Below are 16612 nucleotides of genomic sequence, written 5' to 3' on the forward strand. Positions count from 1 at the left end.
CCCCGGAGCTGGGCTCCGCTTGGCTGGAACCGCGCGGGGCGGGAATCCCGCCGCCCAGGGCTAATGACCCCCCACCCCCAGGGCTGGCATCCTCCAGCGTTCGCAGGCCGCCCGTCGGCCCCCAAATCACCCCCCGGGCTTCAAAACGGAATGTGAGGGCCCGGATGCATTGCAGGGGGGCCTTTGTGTGGGTCCTGAACCTCTGGGCCGCATCCACTTCTCTCTGCAAGCAGGAGGGACCGAAGATTACCTGGATAGAGCTGGGAGTCACTGGCAGCCTGCCTCCAGGAGCTGGAGCTTTGAGACAGATGTCAAATATCACAGGACTTGTGATAAAACTCTGAAAGTTGGCAACCCTGAAATTCCCCAGCACAAGGGGTAATGTCAAATAAAACTCACACAGAATCCTCAAGAGAGAATCGGTCACCCAGCGGGAAAGGCTATAACATAAAGAAAGAGAAGGCAAGAGAAAGGCTATGATACAAACTTCCATAAACTAAAGAAAAAGTTACTTATACCACAGCAACCTAGGGGAGATGAGGCTTGTGTAGATCGTGCAGCCCTTTATATGACTGTCCCTCTTTTTCTAATCTGCTTTGATCAACAGTGGAAAAGTTAACTGTTGAAATTTAGAGCATCATTAGGCTTCAGAGTTAACACTAGATTGGGATTAGGAGTTGTAATTCACACCTCAGAGCTATTACTTCAGGCTGGCTGTAGCCTCAGGCAGACCTTACTGCATTAGTTTTTGTTTGGGTCACATTTTCAAAATTGAAAAGGAGTACTTGTGGCACCTTAGAGACAAACCAATTCATTTGAGCATAAGCTTTCGTGAGCTACAGCTCACTTCATCGGATGCATACTGTGAAAACTGCAGAAGACATTATATACAGAGAGACCATGAAACAATACCTCCTCCCATCCCACTCTCCTGCTGGTAATAGCTTATCTAAAGTGAAAAGAAAAGGAGGACTTGTGGCACCTTAGAGACTAACCAATTTATTAGAGCATAAGCTAAAAAACACACACACAAACTCACTCTCCTGCAGGTTTTTGGGAAAAAAGGGGGGGGGGGTGAGAAAACCTGGATTTGTGCTGGAAATGGCCCACCTTGATTATCATACACATTGTAAAGAGAGTGGTCACTTTGGATGGGCTATTACCAGCAGGAGAGTGAGTTTGTGTGGGGGAGGGCGGAGGGTGAGAGGGCCTGGATTTGTGCTGGAAATGGCCCACCTTGATTATCATACACATTGTAAAGAGAGGTTTCAGAGTAACAGCCGTGTTAGTCTGTATTCGCAAAAAGAAAAGGAGTACTTGTGGCACCTTAGAGACTAACCAATTTATTAGAGCATAAGCTTTCGTGAGCTACAGCTCACTTCCTCAAATGCAAGCTTATGCTCTAATAAATTGGTTAGTCTCTAAGGTGCCACAAGTACTCCTTTTCTTATTGTAAAGAGAGTGGTCACTTTGGATGGGCTATTACCAGCAGGAGAGTGAGTTTGTGTGGGGGAGGGCGGAGGGTGAGAGGGCCTGGATTTGTGCTGAAAATGGCCCAACTTGATTATCATACACATTGTAAGGAGAGTGATCACTTTAGATAAGCTATTACCAGCAGGAGAGTGGGGTGGGAGGAGGTATTGTTTCATGGTCTCTGTGTATATAATGTCTTCTGCAGTTTCCACAGTATGCATCCAATTAAGTGAGCTGTAGCTCACGAAAGCTTATGCTCAAATAAATTGGTTAGTCTCTAAGGTGCCACAAGTCCTCCTTTTCTTTTTGCGAATACAAGACTAACACGGCTGTTACTCTGAAACCTGTCATTTTGAAAATTAGCTTTACTACTAGACAGTCTACTGCCTTTTTTTTAAATTAAAATTTGGATTGTGGTCTGCAGGAATCATCCAACAGGAGAAAGTGATGATCTCCCATACGCCAGCCCACAGTAGACTCCAGTTCCTTCTGCTGTACCAGGAATTAATTTAAATCCACAAAAAGAAAGAACATTCAGCAATCCAAGATGGTAAAATCTGGACAGAACTCTTCCAAGACCCATACAAAGGACCTCATCCAGAAAAATTCACTCTGACAAAAACATTTGTATGACCAAAATCTACGAAGGAGGAGATGCCATTAAAATCTGTCAGACCCCACAGACTCTCCCACTACAATATAAACACAAAACTCTAGAGGAAGAAATCTTGAGGCCTGGATAATATTTCATGTATGTTTGGTTGTTTTGCAAAGCTTTAGTTTTAAACTCTTGTGCCTAGTGGAACATAAGGGAACCTATTTCTCTCACTGTTGTCTGTCCAGAGCAAGATGTTTGACTCCATCGTAAGTTGTCTCCATGATGGTTGCATCTGTTGATTGTACTGAGATAGGTTAGTCTTTGTCCTCCACGTGTTCTCCCTGCAAGTGATATCCAATCTAACATGTACCTTGTGCTTCTGTGCAGTTTGAACATTCACAATGCCACAACAGTTCAAGAATTGTAATATCGTTTGTTTAGATACTAGAATAACCTTTTTAGAATCCCTTCTCTTGTACACCTCCTCAGCATCTCTTGCTTTATTTTCCATCTAGTGCAGTGGTTCCCAAACTGGGGTTCGAGAACCCCTGGGGGTTCACAAAATGTTACAGGGGGTTCTCGGGAAAAAAATCCCTAATGGAGGACAGAGCTCTCCATAGGGACCCTGGGCAGCATGGGGCCCGGAGCCTGGGGGACTTCCAAGAGCTAAGCAGATCAAAGCAAGCATATCTATCACGCTGAGGAGATTTAAACTTCAAGACTCCTTATATGAAATAGACAGGGAGGTGGATATTTTTTGCTGTTTTTAAAATTAAATAGGCAGCTAGTATTGTTTTTAAATTATTATGAAGAACAAGTTTAAGCTTTGTTGTAACGTGCGCTGTTTGCCTGGACTGCTCAAGACCTGAATGCTTGTGTAGGAGGAACTCGAGTTGGCTTCTTAAATACCTTCCTGCTGTTTCACATCTGATACTCCCTGATGAAACATAGAAGCCAGAGGCGCCAATACCAGGGGGCAACGAGGGTCACGTGTTGCCCCCCGTGTTGGCATGCCCCACCGTGGGTCACTCCCCTTTTTTTAAGGCAGCCCCGATGCCCCCCCCCCACTTTTCTGGAGGTGCCCACCCCAGCCCCCAGGGTGCGCAGGGGCTTTGCCCCCACACCCTTTTTTTCTACTGGTACCACTGATAGGAGCCTTGTCTTATAACAGGCTTAATCAAAAGTGAGATCTTGGAAGAATGTTGCTGTTTTCGTAATGTAATAAAAATACTGTAATGATAAATAATAATTAATAAATAGTGTGTAATAAGCATCTCATAAAAACAAATTTTATTTTTCCAAGATCACTGCTTTTATAATTTATGCTGAGGTAAGGGAGAAAATCCCTGGAAATATTCATTTTTAGGAAGGGGTTCACAAGACTTCACATTTGAGTGAAAGGGGTTCGTGGCTTGTTAAAGTTTGGGAACCACTGATCTAGTGCCACAGGAGAACAGAAACAGAAGGAAAACAGCCTCAAAGGTTGCAGGATCTTAACGATATGCCACTCTTCAATGCCCCAGAGAACTTCAGCTTTGAGAAACCTTCACAGTGGACAGCCTGGAAGCAGGATTTTGCAAGATTTCAACTGGCAAACAAGCTTTACAAAGACACCTGAGATATACAGGTATCATCCTTAATTTATGCTATGGGGAAGCAGGCAGAGGATATCTTTAAATTCTTTGACTTTTCTGAAGACAGTCACAAAGAGGACTATGAAAGGGCTCTGGCTATGTTTGATGCCTACTTTATACCCCAGAGAAATGTGGTTTATGAAAGGAGCATGTTTTCAGCAGAGAATCCAAGAATGAGGGGAAAATGTTGAATGTTTTATAAGAGCTTTGCTTACATTGGCTGAAAACTACGATTTTGGAAATTGTGAAACACAAAAATCTTTCACAGCAGCTACAGTTGAAGACAACCTTAAGTCTAGCAACACCGATAAAGACAGCTTCAGCTGTGCTATTGTCATGCTTTAATGCAGACACTACCTATGCCATTGAGAGGGGTACTCCCATCAGTGTAGGTAATCCGTCTCCCTGAGAGGCAGTAACTAGTAACTGTCTGTGACCATTTCCACAGTATGTGTCCGATTAAGTGAGCTGTAGCTCACGAAAGCTTATGCTCAAATAAATTGGTTAGTCACTAAGGTGCCACAAGTCCTCCTTTTCTTTTTGTCTGTGACCATGTGACTCAGCAGGGAGAGGGGAGTGTTGACCTGGGAATGTGCACTGGGGATGGGAGACCTGAGAGCCTGTCACCTGAGCCGGGAGGGGGAGGTGACACCTCTGCCCAGGAATGTGAACAGAGGCTACAGGAGAGAGACTGCTGGGGGGGTTTATTTTCAGTTTGGGGCTGGGTGGAGGAACGCAGGGAACCCCAGGGCTGGGGTCTAAGCTCCCTGCTCCCCCAGAAGGACTTGACTGAGGGGTCCTGGGTGTACCCACAAGCTCTGTTTTGAACTGTGTTCCTGTTGTCCAATAAACCTTCTGTTTTACTGGCTGGCTGAGAGTCTCAGTGAATCCCAGGAAGAGGGGTGCAGGGCCTGGACTCCCCCACACTCTGTGACACTGTCTACAGTCGGGGTTAGGTCAGCTTAACTACAATGCTCAGGCTGTGGACTTTTCACAACCCTAAGTGACGTAACTAAGCCCACCTAATTTTTTAGTGTAGACTAGGCCTAGCTTAGAAGCTGTTATTAGAGGCAGCATGAGTGCTAAAAGTCATTGTCATAAAACCCCTGAGGCAAGGTGTAACATTATGGACATGAACTGGGACGATATAGATCATTGGTGCAACCAAGGTCCTGTAGTGGCACTAAATCTTGTATAAAGGGGGTCAAATAAGGTGTCTAAGACAAGGTGATGGTTGGCTGGTTATGATGATGCTGTCTGTGTGCATGTATCATTTTTGTATTTAAAGTTATAAGTGTTGGCTCTATTCTGTCTGTTTTCAAACTTGTGCTATGCTTCTGGGTGACACCCCAGACAATTTGGCGTCAGCACTGCCTAGCCTGCTTGATGGCCCATTAAGGACCATCAGCTATACAACTGACCCACTGAGAGAAGGCAGACACACCTTGCAACTCAGCAAGGTATGCAAGGACATGCCTATGGACAGAACTCTAAGGTTCTTTTATGCCATGTGCTGGAATGCTTGTTCTTTGGAACAAAGAAAGAAAGACCACACGGCAAGAGACTATAAAAGGCTGCTGCGGCTTCTCCATCTTGTCTTCAATCCTGCTTCTTGCCTCTGGAGGGACTTTGCTACAATCTGAAGCTCTGAACAAAGGTCTGAGTGACCCATCCCAGCTGTGGATGTTCTCCAGAGACTTGATTTGAACCTGCAGTTTATTCCATCTCTGATACAAGCCTGAACCAAGAACTTTGCCATCCCTGTATGTAATTGATTCCATGTAACCAATTCTAGCTCTCATCTGTCTCTTTTTCCTTTTATAAATGAACCTTTAGATTTTAGATTCTAAAGGATTGGCAACAGCGTGATTGGTAGGTAAGATCTAACTTGTACATTGACCTGGGTCTGGGGCTTGGTCCTTTGGGATCTAGAGAACCTTTTTTCTTTTACTGGGGTATTAGTTTTCATAACCAGTCATCCCCATTCGTCCCCATAATGAGTGGCACTGGTGGTAATAATGGGAAACTGGAGTGTCTAAGGGAATTGCTTGTGTGACTTGTGGTTAGCCAGTGGGGGGAGACCGAAGTCCTCTCTGTCTCTCTGGTTGGGTTTGCCTTGGTATGCAAAGGAACCCCAGCCTTGGGCTATAACTGCCCTGCTTGAAGCAATTCGTCCTGAATTGGCACTCTACGTTGGGTCCCACAAAGCCAGCCTCCTTACAGCAGCATTAACAGAACACCGAACAGAAAACAAAAAGTAGAATGTCATTTTAAATTGCTCAGACTTTCATACATGGAAGTCATACAGTTTTGCTAATCATTGTCCTATACCTAGCTGGGTACTTTGGGAAGTGCTTGGTTCTGATTATCCTGATAGTTTATTGATTGCTGGGTAAATGTTTTATTTGCCCTCAAAAGTCTTTTTTTTTTAAATGGGTAAGTAAAAATCTAACCCCATTGTGCCACTTTGGCACAGGAAAAAAGTGAGAAAGCACATAGATCTTCCTAGCTGATTCCCTTACTGTCATTTATAAGGCTTTACATCACTCTGGCAATGTGGAGGCCTTAAAACTTTTATAGGTTTTTATGCTCCTGGGGGAATTAATTGACTGAGAATGGGAACAGTTAACTAACAATAGAATAATTAACAATGTTACTATGCAGACAGGTTGCTACATTTCTGCCTCAGAGAATGAGATCAATTAACCATCAACAGCAACATTAACAAAATGTGTCTGGTTTTTTTTACAAATGCTATTTTCTTTAACTTAAAAACAAACAATTTTCAGTCACATGATACCAATATTTAATTAACTCTTTTTTCAGTTTTCAAGAAGTTACAGTTTACTAGGCAGGAAGTCTGCTACACTTCTGCCTCAGGGACAGAGCCTTCCTCCTGCATAACAAAAAGACCTACCCTCCTCCACTCCCCTGCAACCGCAGTATCAAGAGAGAGGGACAGAGGCTGTGTCTACATTGCCACTTTCAGCACTAAAACTGTAGTTGTTCCGGGGTGTGAAAAAACACCACCCAAGCGACAAAAGTTTGAGCGTTAAAAAGCACCAGTATAGCGCGCTCCCAGTAAATCCCTTTACCTGTAAAAGGTAAAGAAGCTCAGATAACCTGGTTGGCACCTGACCTAAAAGGACCAATAAGGGGAGAAGATACTTTCAAATCTGTGGGGGGGAAGGTTTTTGCTTTGTCTCTTTGTGTGTGTTCTCTCTGAGACAAAGAGGAGGAGGGATAGCTCAGTGGTTTGAGCATTAGCCTGCTAAACCCAGGGTTGGTAAGTTCAGTCCTTGAGGGGGCCATTGGAGATTGGTCCTGCTTTGAGCAGGGGGTTGGACCAGATGACCTCCTGAGGTCCCTTCCAACCCTGATATTCTGTGAACAAATAAAGCTACCACCTCTTGTTTGGGGTGGGTTTTTTTATTGCCAGGAGAGCTCTCCCCATGCGATAACGTGTGTCTACACTGCCCACCTCACAGGGCTGCTGCGGCCGTGCTGTAACGTGGGCAGTGTAGACATACCTGGAGTCTCTCTCGCTTGTTGGTCAGCCGCGACCCCCTGACGGCGATCAACATCTCCCCCACAAGCATGCACGCTGAGCCCCTCTCCCCGGCAGTGATTTGCGTCTCTGAAGCTGCTCCAAGCACACTGGAACAGACACACTGCCTGGGCTGCCGGAGAAGAGACGCGTGGCCCCCTGCAGATTTCTTTTGCGTTTTTCTGTGCGGGGGGCACAGAAATATTTGGTCCATATGACTTCTGTGCCTCCGCATGGGCGCAGAATTCTGTCAGGAGGAAAACAGGCATACATGGTGAGGCATACAAACAGCCAGACGGAGACAGTTAGTTCATATGCTACCCTTTGGTGAACTTTTATGTAGATATCTGACCCAGTGGATCCCTGTAAACCCCCAGGCACCCCTCTGTGCCCCCTGCCAATGGGCACTAAGGGATCTCTGTGTCACACAACTCATTAACAACACTACCTGACAATGTAATTCAACTTACTGTACTAGACGGGAGTAGTCTGGGGCCAACCATAATGGCAGGTTATACCAACTGGGGTAAAACCCACCAGAAATTCAGAACCTGGCATTCTGCAAATGAGTCCTGTTTATATGCAGGAACTTACCCAGCAATGCCTGCAAAACAGAACTTGGGCAGTTTTCTCTGTTAATTATTGTACAACAAAAAGCCACTCACTTTCTAGAATCATCTCAATTAAAGCAACACACTCTATCTGTTATAAAGCACTAGCTGCACTCCCAGCCCTCAGTAATATGGACTGCAAGAGCCAGACAAACTAGTTTACTCAGAACCAAATTGATCTCTCTTTGTATGGACGCATTAAGAGACTGGGGGTGTTCCGTGTGCAGTTCTCATCACTCCATCTCAAAAAAGATATATTGGCATTGGAGAAAGTACAGAGAAGGGCAACAAAAATGAGCAGGAGTCTGGAATAGCATCCATACAAGGAAAGTTTGAAAACACTGGGACTGTTCAATATGTAAAAAAAGAGATGACTAAGGGGGGATATGATGACAGAGGTCTACAATATCATGGCTGGTGTGGAGAAAGTGACTAGGGAAGTGTTATTTACCTCTTCACATAACAGGAGAACCAGGGATCATCCTAGGATATTAAGAGGCAGCAGGTTTAAAACAAACCTAAGGAAGCATTGCTTCACCCAACACACAGTGAACCTGTGGAACTCCTTGCCACAGGATGCTGTGACAGCCAAAAGTATAACTGGGTTCAAAAAAGAACCAGACAAGTTCCTGGAGGACAGGTCCACCAATGGTGCTCGCCCCGATGGTCAGGGAGGCCCCCTGCTCTGGGTGTCCCGAGCCTCGGGCGGCCAGAAGCTGGGACTGGACGACCAGGGATGGATCACGCCATAAATCGCCCTGTCCTGCTCATCCCCTCACCCGCACCTGGCAGCGGCCCCGGGCTAGACGGGCCCTGGGCCTGACCCACGGTGCCCCTCGTAGGGCTTGCCCCGGGCCGCAGCGCTGCCAAGGTGTCCCCATAGCCACGGTGGGTCCGGACAGTGGGCGCGGCCATCTCCCAGGACCCTGTCTGGGGGCGAGGGGCGGTGCTGGGAAACCAACCCACCAACCGGGGAGGAGGGAAAGGGCCAACTCCTGGCAAACGGCTCCTCTCTGCCCGGAGGCAAGATGGCGGCACAGGCCTCACCCGGGGTCACATGGGAAAGGGCCACCGCGTGATCCCAACGGGAGGACGCCACCGCCATGTTGAAGGAGGGCAGAGGGCAGTGAGGCCGCCGCCGCCAGCTTGAGTGTGGGCAGCGGGCCCGCTGATCGCGGCGGGCGAGTCGCTTCGGGCCGCGGGAGGGAGAGGAGACGCCGCCCTCGCGCTGCCAAGCGGGCCGGGAGTGGGAGGGGCTCCGGCCTGCGGGAGCCACTGGGCCCGGTGAGTAACGTGCCCCCGCCCCGCTGGGTGCCCCTCCCCGCCTGACCCCCCCCGCCCCGCTGGGTGCCCCTGCCCCTCCCCCTCCCCGCCTGACCTCCCCCCCGCCCCTGGGTGCCCCTCCTCGCCTGACCCCTCCCCCTCCCGGCCTGACCACCCCCGCCCCTCTGGGTGCCCCTCCCCGCCTGACCCCCCCCGCCCCGCTGGGTGCCCCTGCCCCTCCCCCTCCCCGCCTGACCCCCCCACTCCGCTGGGTGCCCCTGCCCCTCCCCCTCCCCGCCTGACCTCCCCCCCGCCCCTGGGTGCCCCTCCTCGCCTGACCCCTCCCCCTCCCGGTCTGGCCCCCGCCCGCCCCGCTGGGTGCCCCTGCCCCTCCCCCTCCCCGCCTGACCCCCCCCCGCCCCTGGGTGCCCCTCCTCGCCTGACCCCTCCCCCTCCCGGTCTGGCCCCCGCCCGCCCCGCTGGGTGCCCCTGCCCCTCCCCCTCCCCGCCTGACCCCCCCCCCCGCCCCTGGGTGCCCCTCCTCGCCTGACCCCTCCCCCTCCCGGTCTGGCCCCCCCCCGCCCCGCTGGGTGCCCCTGCCCCTCCCCCTCCCCGCCTGACCCCCCCCGCCCCGCTGGGTGCCCCTGCCCCTCCCCCTCCCCGCCTGACCTCCCCCCCGCCCCTGGGTGCCCCTCCTCGCCTGACCCCTCCCCCTCCCGGCCTGACCACCCCCGCCCCTCTGGGTGCCCCTCCCCGCCTGACCCCCCCCGCCCCGCTGGGTGCCCCTGCCCCTCCCCCTCCCCGCCTGACCCCCCCACTCCGCTGGGTGCCCCTGCCCCTCCCCCTCCCCGCCTGACCTCCCCCCCGCCCCTGGGTGCCCCTCCTCGCCTGACCCCTCCCCCTCCCGGTCTGGCCCCCGCCCGCCCCGCTGGGTGCCCCTGCCCCTCCCCCTCCCCGCCTGACCCCCCCCGCCCCTGGGTGCCCCTCCTCGCCTGACCCCTCCCCCTCCCGGTCTGGCCCCCGCCCGCCCCGCTGGGTGCCCCTGCCCCTCCCCCTCCCCGCCTGACCCCCCCCCCCCCGCCCCTGGGTGCCCCTCCTCGCCTGACCCCTCCCCCTCCCGGTCTGGCCCCCCCCCGCCCCGCTGGGTGCCCCTGCCCCTCCCCCTACCCGCCTGACCCCCCCCCGCCCCGCTGGGTGCCCCTGCCCCTCCCCCTCCCCGCCTGGCCTCCCCCCCGCCCCTGGGTGCCCCTCCTCGCCTGACCCCTCCCCCTCCCGGTCTGGCCCCCGCCCGCCCTGCTGGGTGCCCCTGCCCCTCCCCGCCTGACCCCCCCACTCCGCTGGGTGCCCCTGCCCCTCCCCCTCCCCGCCTGACCTCCCCCCCGCCCCTGGGTGCCCCTCCTCGCCTGACCCCTCCCCCTCCCGGTCTGGCCCCCGCCCGCCCTGCTGGGTGCCCCTGCCCCTCCCCGCCTGACCCCCCCCCCGCTCCTGGGTGCCCCTCCTCGCCTGACCCCTCCCCCTCCCGGCCTGACCACCCCCGCCCCTCTGGGTGCCCCTGATCCCCCCCACTCCGCTGAGTGCCCCTCCCCTCCGCTCCCCGCCTGACCCCCCCACACTCTGCTGGGTGCCTCTCCCCTCCCCCTCCAGGCCTGACTGCCCCCACCCCGCTGGGTGCCCCTCCCCGCCTGACCCCCCCATACTCTGCTGGGTGCCCCTGCCCCTCCAAGCCTGACCGCCCCTCCCCGCTGGGTGCCACTGCCCTTCCCCCTCCCCGCCTGACCGCCCCTGCCCCGCTGGGTGCCCCTCCCCCTCCTAGCCTGCGTGCCCCCCCAGCCTGCCCCGGAGGGTGCCCCAAACCACTCCCCCCACGTTACCAGGGGGAGGAAGGGTCATAGTAAGAGACTGTAAGACCCTGTTCGGGGATGGAGCTCTTCGGGGTTAGCTGGGTCTCCGGGCCAGCCTTGTCCGATACCCCTAGCCCAGCCCTCTGGGAACCTGGTTGGTTTTATGTGAACACTTAGGCCCCTGTCCTGCAGGAGAGCCTGGGCCAGCGAGTCTCTACCAGAGCACAGGGTCCTCCCCACAGAGAGCTCCTGGCAGGATCAGGGCCTTAAAGAAGTGCTGTCTAGTGGGTAAGTGTATGGGGGTGGGGGGGATGTGAGAAAACCTGGATTTGTGCAGGAAATGGCCCAACTTGATTGTCATGCACATTGTGTAAAGAGTTGTCACTTTGGATGGGCTATCACCAGCAGGAGAGTGAATTTGTGTGGGGGGGTGGAGGGTGAGAAAACCTGGATTTGTGCTGGAAATGGCCCACCTGATGATCACTTTAGATAAGCTATTACCAGCAGGACAGTGGCGTGGGCGGAGGTATTGTTTCATATTCTCTGTGTATATATAAAGCCTGCTGCAGTTTCCACGATATGCATCTGAGGAAGTGAGCTGTAGCTCACGAAAGCTCATGCTCAAATAAATTGGTTAGTCTCTAAGGTGCCACAAGTACTCCTTTTCTTTTTGCGAATACAGACTAACACGGCTGTTACTCTGAAACCTAGTGGGTAAGTGACAGGCCTGGGACTCCGGGCTCCTGGGTTCTAGTCCTGCCTCTGTGACTGACCTGCTGCGGGCGATGCTGGCCTTCTTGGCCCCATCTCCCGAGATGCCGTGGGCAGCTCCCACTGGCTTCAGTGGAACCGGTGTGTGCTCAGCACTGCAGGAAATCAGGCCTCTCTCTGGGACTCATCAAGCGGTGGAATTAAATAATGGCTGCAAAGAGCCCCAAGACCTCTAGGCAGAAGAGGCTAGAGAAGGGCTTCATGTGGAATTAGCCCGTGTGGTGGTTAGTCCATGGTGCTGATTGTGAGCAACGTGTATCATTCCTGAAGGAAGGGAGCGTTTATAAAGCAGCAGCCCGTGTCTCAGACCTCTCAGAAACTTATCTGTGGATGGGAGTCATCCATTTTTGGCCTCATTTTTCAAGCATTTTTAAGCTGTCACAACTTGGCAGGTCTGTAGCTGCAGTATCAAGATTTAGAATTATCCTGTCATTAATTGTTTTCTGATTCATCAAAATGATAGATGGGGAGAGAGAGAGTGACAAATAGTCACCAGTTGAGGATCTTCAAGGGTTCCCCTAAAAATGTTATGGATGGAAAGAAGCATGTGTGAGTTATCTCATTACTGGGTCACCTTTGCTGTTGGAACATTTAGAAGAAGATGTTCTTAGCATCCAAAGATAAACAAGTGGGTGACTGGAAAGCTAGATGCGAGCCACTTTGCACAAGTCCTAGTAAGTAATTCATTCAAGCAAATAGCAGTACCTCAGTTACCAGCAGTTGTCCCCTCTGAGAGATCACTGATACACGCTTCCTTTTTTGCCTTGTTCACTTAGTGTGTTTTGTACAGACGCTCTCTCTGCCCCCTCAGCCCCTTTATTTTCAGCCCTGTGGTGGGAGTTGTGTGGGTAAAGCTCTGAGCATCTATTTTGGCGAATGTCAGGGATAAGTAAATTGTCGGACCGCCAGCTGATGCTTCTAAGTGATCCCTTATCTAATGTGGTGCAGCATGCAGAAGGTGCCTTACACAATCGGAAGGGAGTTAGGGACCAGTGTGGACGTTTGCCTTGTTTCCCTGGTAAATCTAGGTTTACAATCAGATTCCCCAAATACACAGTTGAAAGGATTCAGACAACAGTGACCAAAGGTCTGTTTGGTGCTGCTTCTGTCCATCATCCCAAAGGGCTTGCTCTGTGCATATCTTTCCTCTGATAAGGCTCCTCCCCCACTATAATGGAATCTCAGAAGTTCTGTATGAGGGTAGTTGCCTGCATTCACGAGGTGTGTGTCTGGTGCAGGGGAGGGAACAGGAGAGCAGAAAGAAGGGAAAGGATAAGAAGGAATCTCCAGCCATGCCCACATGTAGCTCAGATGGAGCAGGACAGCTTTGTCTTTCAAGAGCTAACACCCTTCCACATGCTGCAGGATCTTGTTGGGAGCCCTGTTTTATTTCTCAGTAGCAGACAAACAGGAATTTATTGATTGTGCCTTGACAGTTGCAGTCACTTTTAAAATCAATGCATAGAATCAATACGGCACTTTTCATCTTCGAAGGGCCTCCCAAACCTTATTCCTAGATTGGAAGGCCAGGAGGGACCATTGCGATCATTTCATAGAACTGTAGAATCGAAGGACTGGAAGGGACCTCAAGAGGCCATCGGGTCCAGTCCCCTGTACTCATGGCAGGACCAAGTATTGTCTACCAGTGTTTCTCAAATGCAGCCACTAGGCCATTTTCTTGCAGCCACAGCCTCCTGGGCGGGGGGCGCAAAGCAGTGTCCCCTCTCCCAGGGCCGCCAGCAGCGGTTGGACCCTGCCCCCCTCCAGAGACACAAACACTGGCGGTGCAGACAGCTGGTGGATTCCCCACTTTCCCAGGGGCAGGGGAGACAGGCTTTAGCTACAGGGCTTCGGGCTCCATCCACACAGTGGCAGGCTCTGGTTCCAGGCTCCAGCCTCAGGCTCGCCACCCCTGCCATTTTCCCTGTGTCCCGCTGCCTCCCTGCCCACCTCCCCATCCAGGGCTTAATTTGTCCCAGTGCTTGCAAGGGCTGAGTAAATCTGCTGTGAAAAGTGATATTAGCAAACATACAGATATCACTTTTCACAGCAGAAGACTTACCAGCTAGCAAGTTTTAGAAGGAAAAAAGTGCAACCAGAAAAGCAAAAGAAACAACAAAAAGACAAGAACATGCAAAGCGCCTTATTTCTGTTTCTGTTCTGTTTTGGTTCAGTAAAGAATAGAGTCAACTGTAAATTATTTTTACTACTGAGTCTAAAAAAACCCTACATAAATAAATTACAGTGGTTTGGACATGTTTTTGTGCATATTTATTTGTTTTTCTTAAAGTTAATCAAGTATTTTAGGAAAAATTGTCAGCACGGCCATCAGCAACAGTTGGTGGCCACAGTCTGAGGCCACCAAAAATTTTGTTGTAAGAACCCCTAGTCTAGAGCAGTGGTTTTCAAACTTTTTTCTGGGGACCCAGTTGGAGAAAATTGTTGATGCCCGCAACCCAACCGTGGGGTTGGGGGTTCAGGAAAGGGTTCCGGGTTGGCGGGGGCCCAGGGCTGGGGCAGGGGATTGCGGTGTGGGGTTGGGGCGCGGGCATACCTCCCGTGGCTCCTGGTCAGTGGCACAGCTGAGATGCAGAGACAGGCTTCCCACCTGTCCTGGCACCATGGACCATGCTGCGCCCCAGAAGCATCCAGCAGCAGGTCCGGCTCCCAGGCGGAGGCGCGCAATTGGCTCCACATGGCTCTTGCCCGCAGGCACCGCCCCCCCCAGTTCCCATTGGCTGGGAACCAGCCAATGGGAGTGTGGAGCCGGTGCTCGGGGTGGGGGCAGCGTGCAGAGCCCCGTGGCTCCTCTGCCTAGAAGCTGGCCCAGTCGGTGGTGCTGACCAGAGCTGCTAGGGTCCCTGGGAGCTGAGCAAGGCAACCCAATGCCTTTCATGCCGCGACCCAGTACTGGGTCATGATCCGAACTTTGAAAAACACTGGTCTAGACCATCCCTGACAGGTGTTTGTCTGAACTGCTCTCAAAAATCTCCAAAGATGGAGATTCCACAACCTCCCTAGGCAATTTATTCCAGTGCGTAACCACCCTGACAGTTAGGAAGTTTTTCCTAATATCCAATCTAAACTGCCCTTGCTGCAATTGAAGCCCATTGCTGCTTGTCCTGTCCTCAGAGGTTAACAAAAACAATTTTTCTCCCTCCTCCTTGTAACAACTTTTTATGCACTTGAAAACTGTTAACACTCATGTTCCCCCCTCAGTCTTCTCTTCTTTAGTGTGACCTCCTCCTGTATAATAGAGGCTCTAGAACTGCCCCAAATAATTCTAGAGCAAATCTTGTGGGAAAACATCCAATCTTGATTTAAAAATTGTTAGTGATGAAGAATCCACCATGACCCTGTGTAAACTGTTCCAATGGTTAATTACCCTCCCTGTTAAAAACGTACACTTTATTTCTAATATGAATTTATGTAGTTTCCCCCTCCAGCCATTGGGTCACGTTATAGCTTTCAGTGCCAATTTGAAGAGCCCATTGTCAAATACTGTAGGGCAGGTTTTCTAACCCTTTAATCACGCTCATGGCACTTCTCTAAACCTTCTGCAATGTGTCAGCATCCTTCTTGAACTCTAGGCACCAGAACTGGGCACTGGACTGCAGCAGCTGTATGTAGCACCAGTGCCAGATACAGAGGGAAAATCACCCTCTGCTCCTGCTCGAGATCCCCTGTTGGTGCATCCAAGGGTCGCATTAGCCTTTTCAGCCACGGGGTTGCACAGGTACCGCACGGTCAGCTGATTACACACCACAGTCCCCCAATCTGTTTCAGAGTCACTGCTTCCCAGGGTGGAGCCCTCCGTCATGTCACAATGGCTGATGTTCTTTGGTCCTAGATGTACACGTTTACATTTAGCATTATTAAAACATATTTTTTGCTTGTACCCAGCTTACCCAGGGATCCAGAGCACTCTGTACCAGTGACCTGTCTTCTTAATTATTTCCCACTCCCTCAATTTGTGTGTCATGTGCAAACTTTATCAGAAATGATTTTATGTTTTCTTGCGGGTCCTTGATAAAAATGTTAAATTGGAACAGGTCCCTGCAAGACCCCATTAGAAACACACTGCTTGCTAATGTTTCCCAATTTCTAGTTACATTCTGAGACCCCTCAGTTAGCCAGCTTTCAATCCATGTACTGTGGGCCATGTTGATTTATATTGTTCCAATTTTTTAATCAAAATGTCACGTGGTACCAAGTCAAATGCCATTCAGAAGTCTGAGTCTATTACATCAACAATGTTAACTTTATCATCCAAACTTGCAATCTCATAAAAAAATATATCTAGTTAGTTAGACAGGATCTCTTTTCCATAAACCCATGTTGATTGACATTAATTATACTACCCTCCTTTAATTCTTTACTAATCGAGTGCCATATCAGCTGCTCCATTATCTTGCCCCAGATCAATCTCAGACTGACAAGCCGGGTCCTCCCATTTACCCTTTTTAAATATTGGTACAACATTAGCTTCCAGGCTTCTGGAATTGCCCCAGTATTCCAAGACTTATTGAAAATCAACATTAATGGTCCACCAGCTCCTCAGCCAGCACTTTTGGAACTCTTGGGTGCAAGTTATCTGGACCTGCTGTTTTTAAAATGTCTGATTTTTATAGTTCCTGTTTAACATCCTCCCGAGATACTATTGGAATGGACAGTATTTCATCATCCTCATACGGTATTACCACATCATCTGTCTTGTCCCCAAACACAGAACAGAAACGTTTATTGAATGCTCTGCCTTTTCTGCATTATTATTGATAATTCCACTTTTTCCATCTAGTCATGGACCAACATCCCTGTTAGAATTGTTTTTCTTCCTAATATACTTTAAAACTCCTCCTTATTGCCCTTCATTA

At 50.9% G+C, this 16612-nt stretch overlaps 1 protein-coding gene across 5 annotated transcripts in view; it reads left to right on the plus strand.

Moving 5' to 3' along the window:
* Positions 1–8974: 8974 nt before the first annotated feature.
* The window catches only part of HK3 (hexokinase 3), a 97029-nt gene continuing 89391 nt past the window's right edge, over positions 8975–16612 (plus strand). For 4 of the 5 annotated variants that reach the window (XM_073355115.1, XM_073355120.1, XM_073355118.1 and 1 more), the window contains exon 1: positions 8975–9147. The gene's annotated coding sequence lies outside the window, so the exon portion shown is untranslated. Of the gene's footprint in view, positions 9148–11159; positions 11256–16612 lie in introns of all 5 variants that reach the window. The other variant, XM_073355116.1, reaches the window with a different exon arrangement.

The sequence above is a fragment of the Lepidochelys kempii genome, chromosome 8, assembly GCF_965140265.1.
Source record: "Lepidochelys kempii isolate rLepKem1 chromosome 8, rLepKem1.hap2, whole genome shotgun sequence".
NCBI classification, from domain to species: Eukaryota; Metazoa; Chordata; order Testudines; family Cheloniidae; genus Lepidochelys; species Lepidochelys kempii.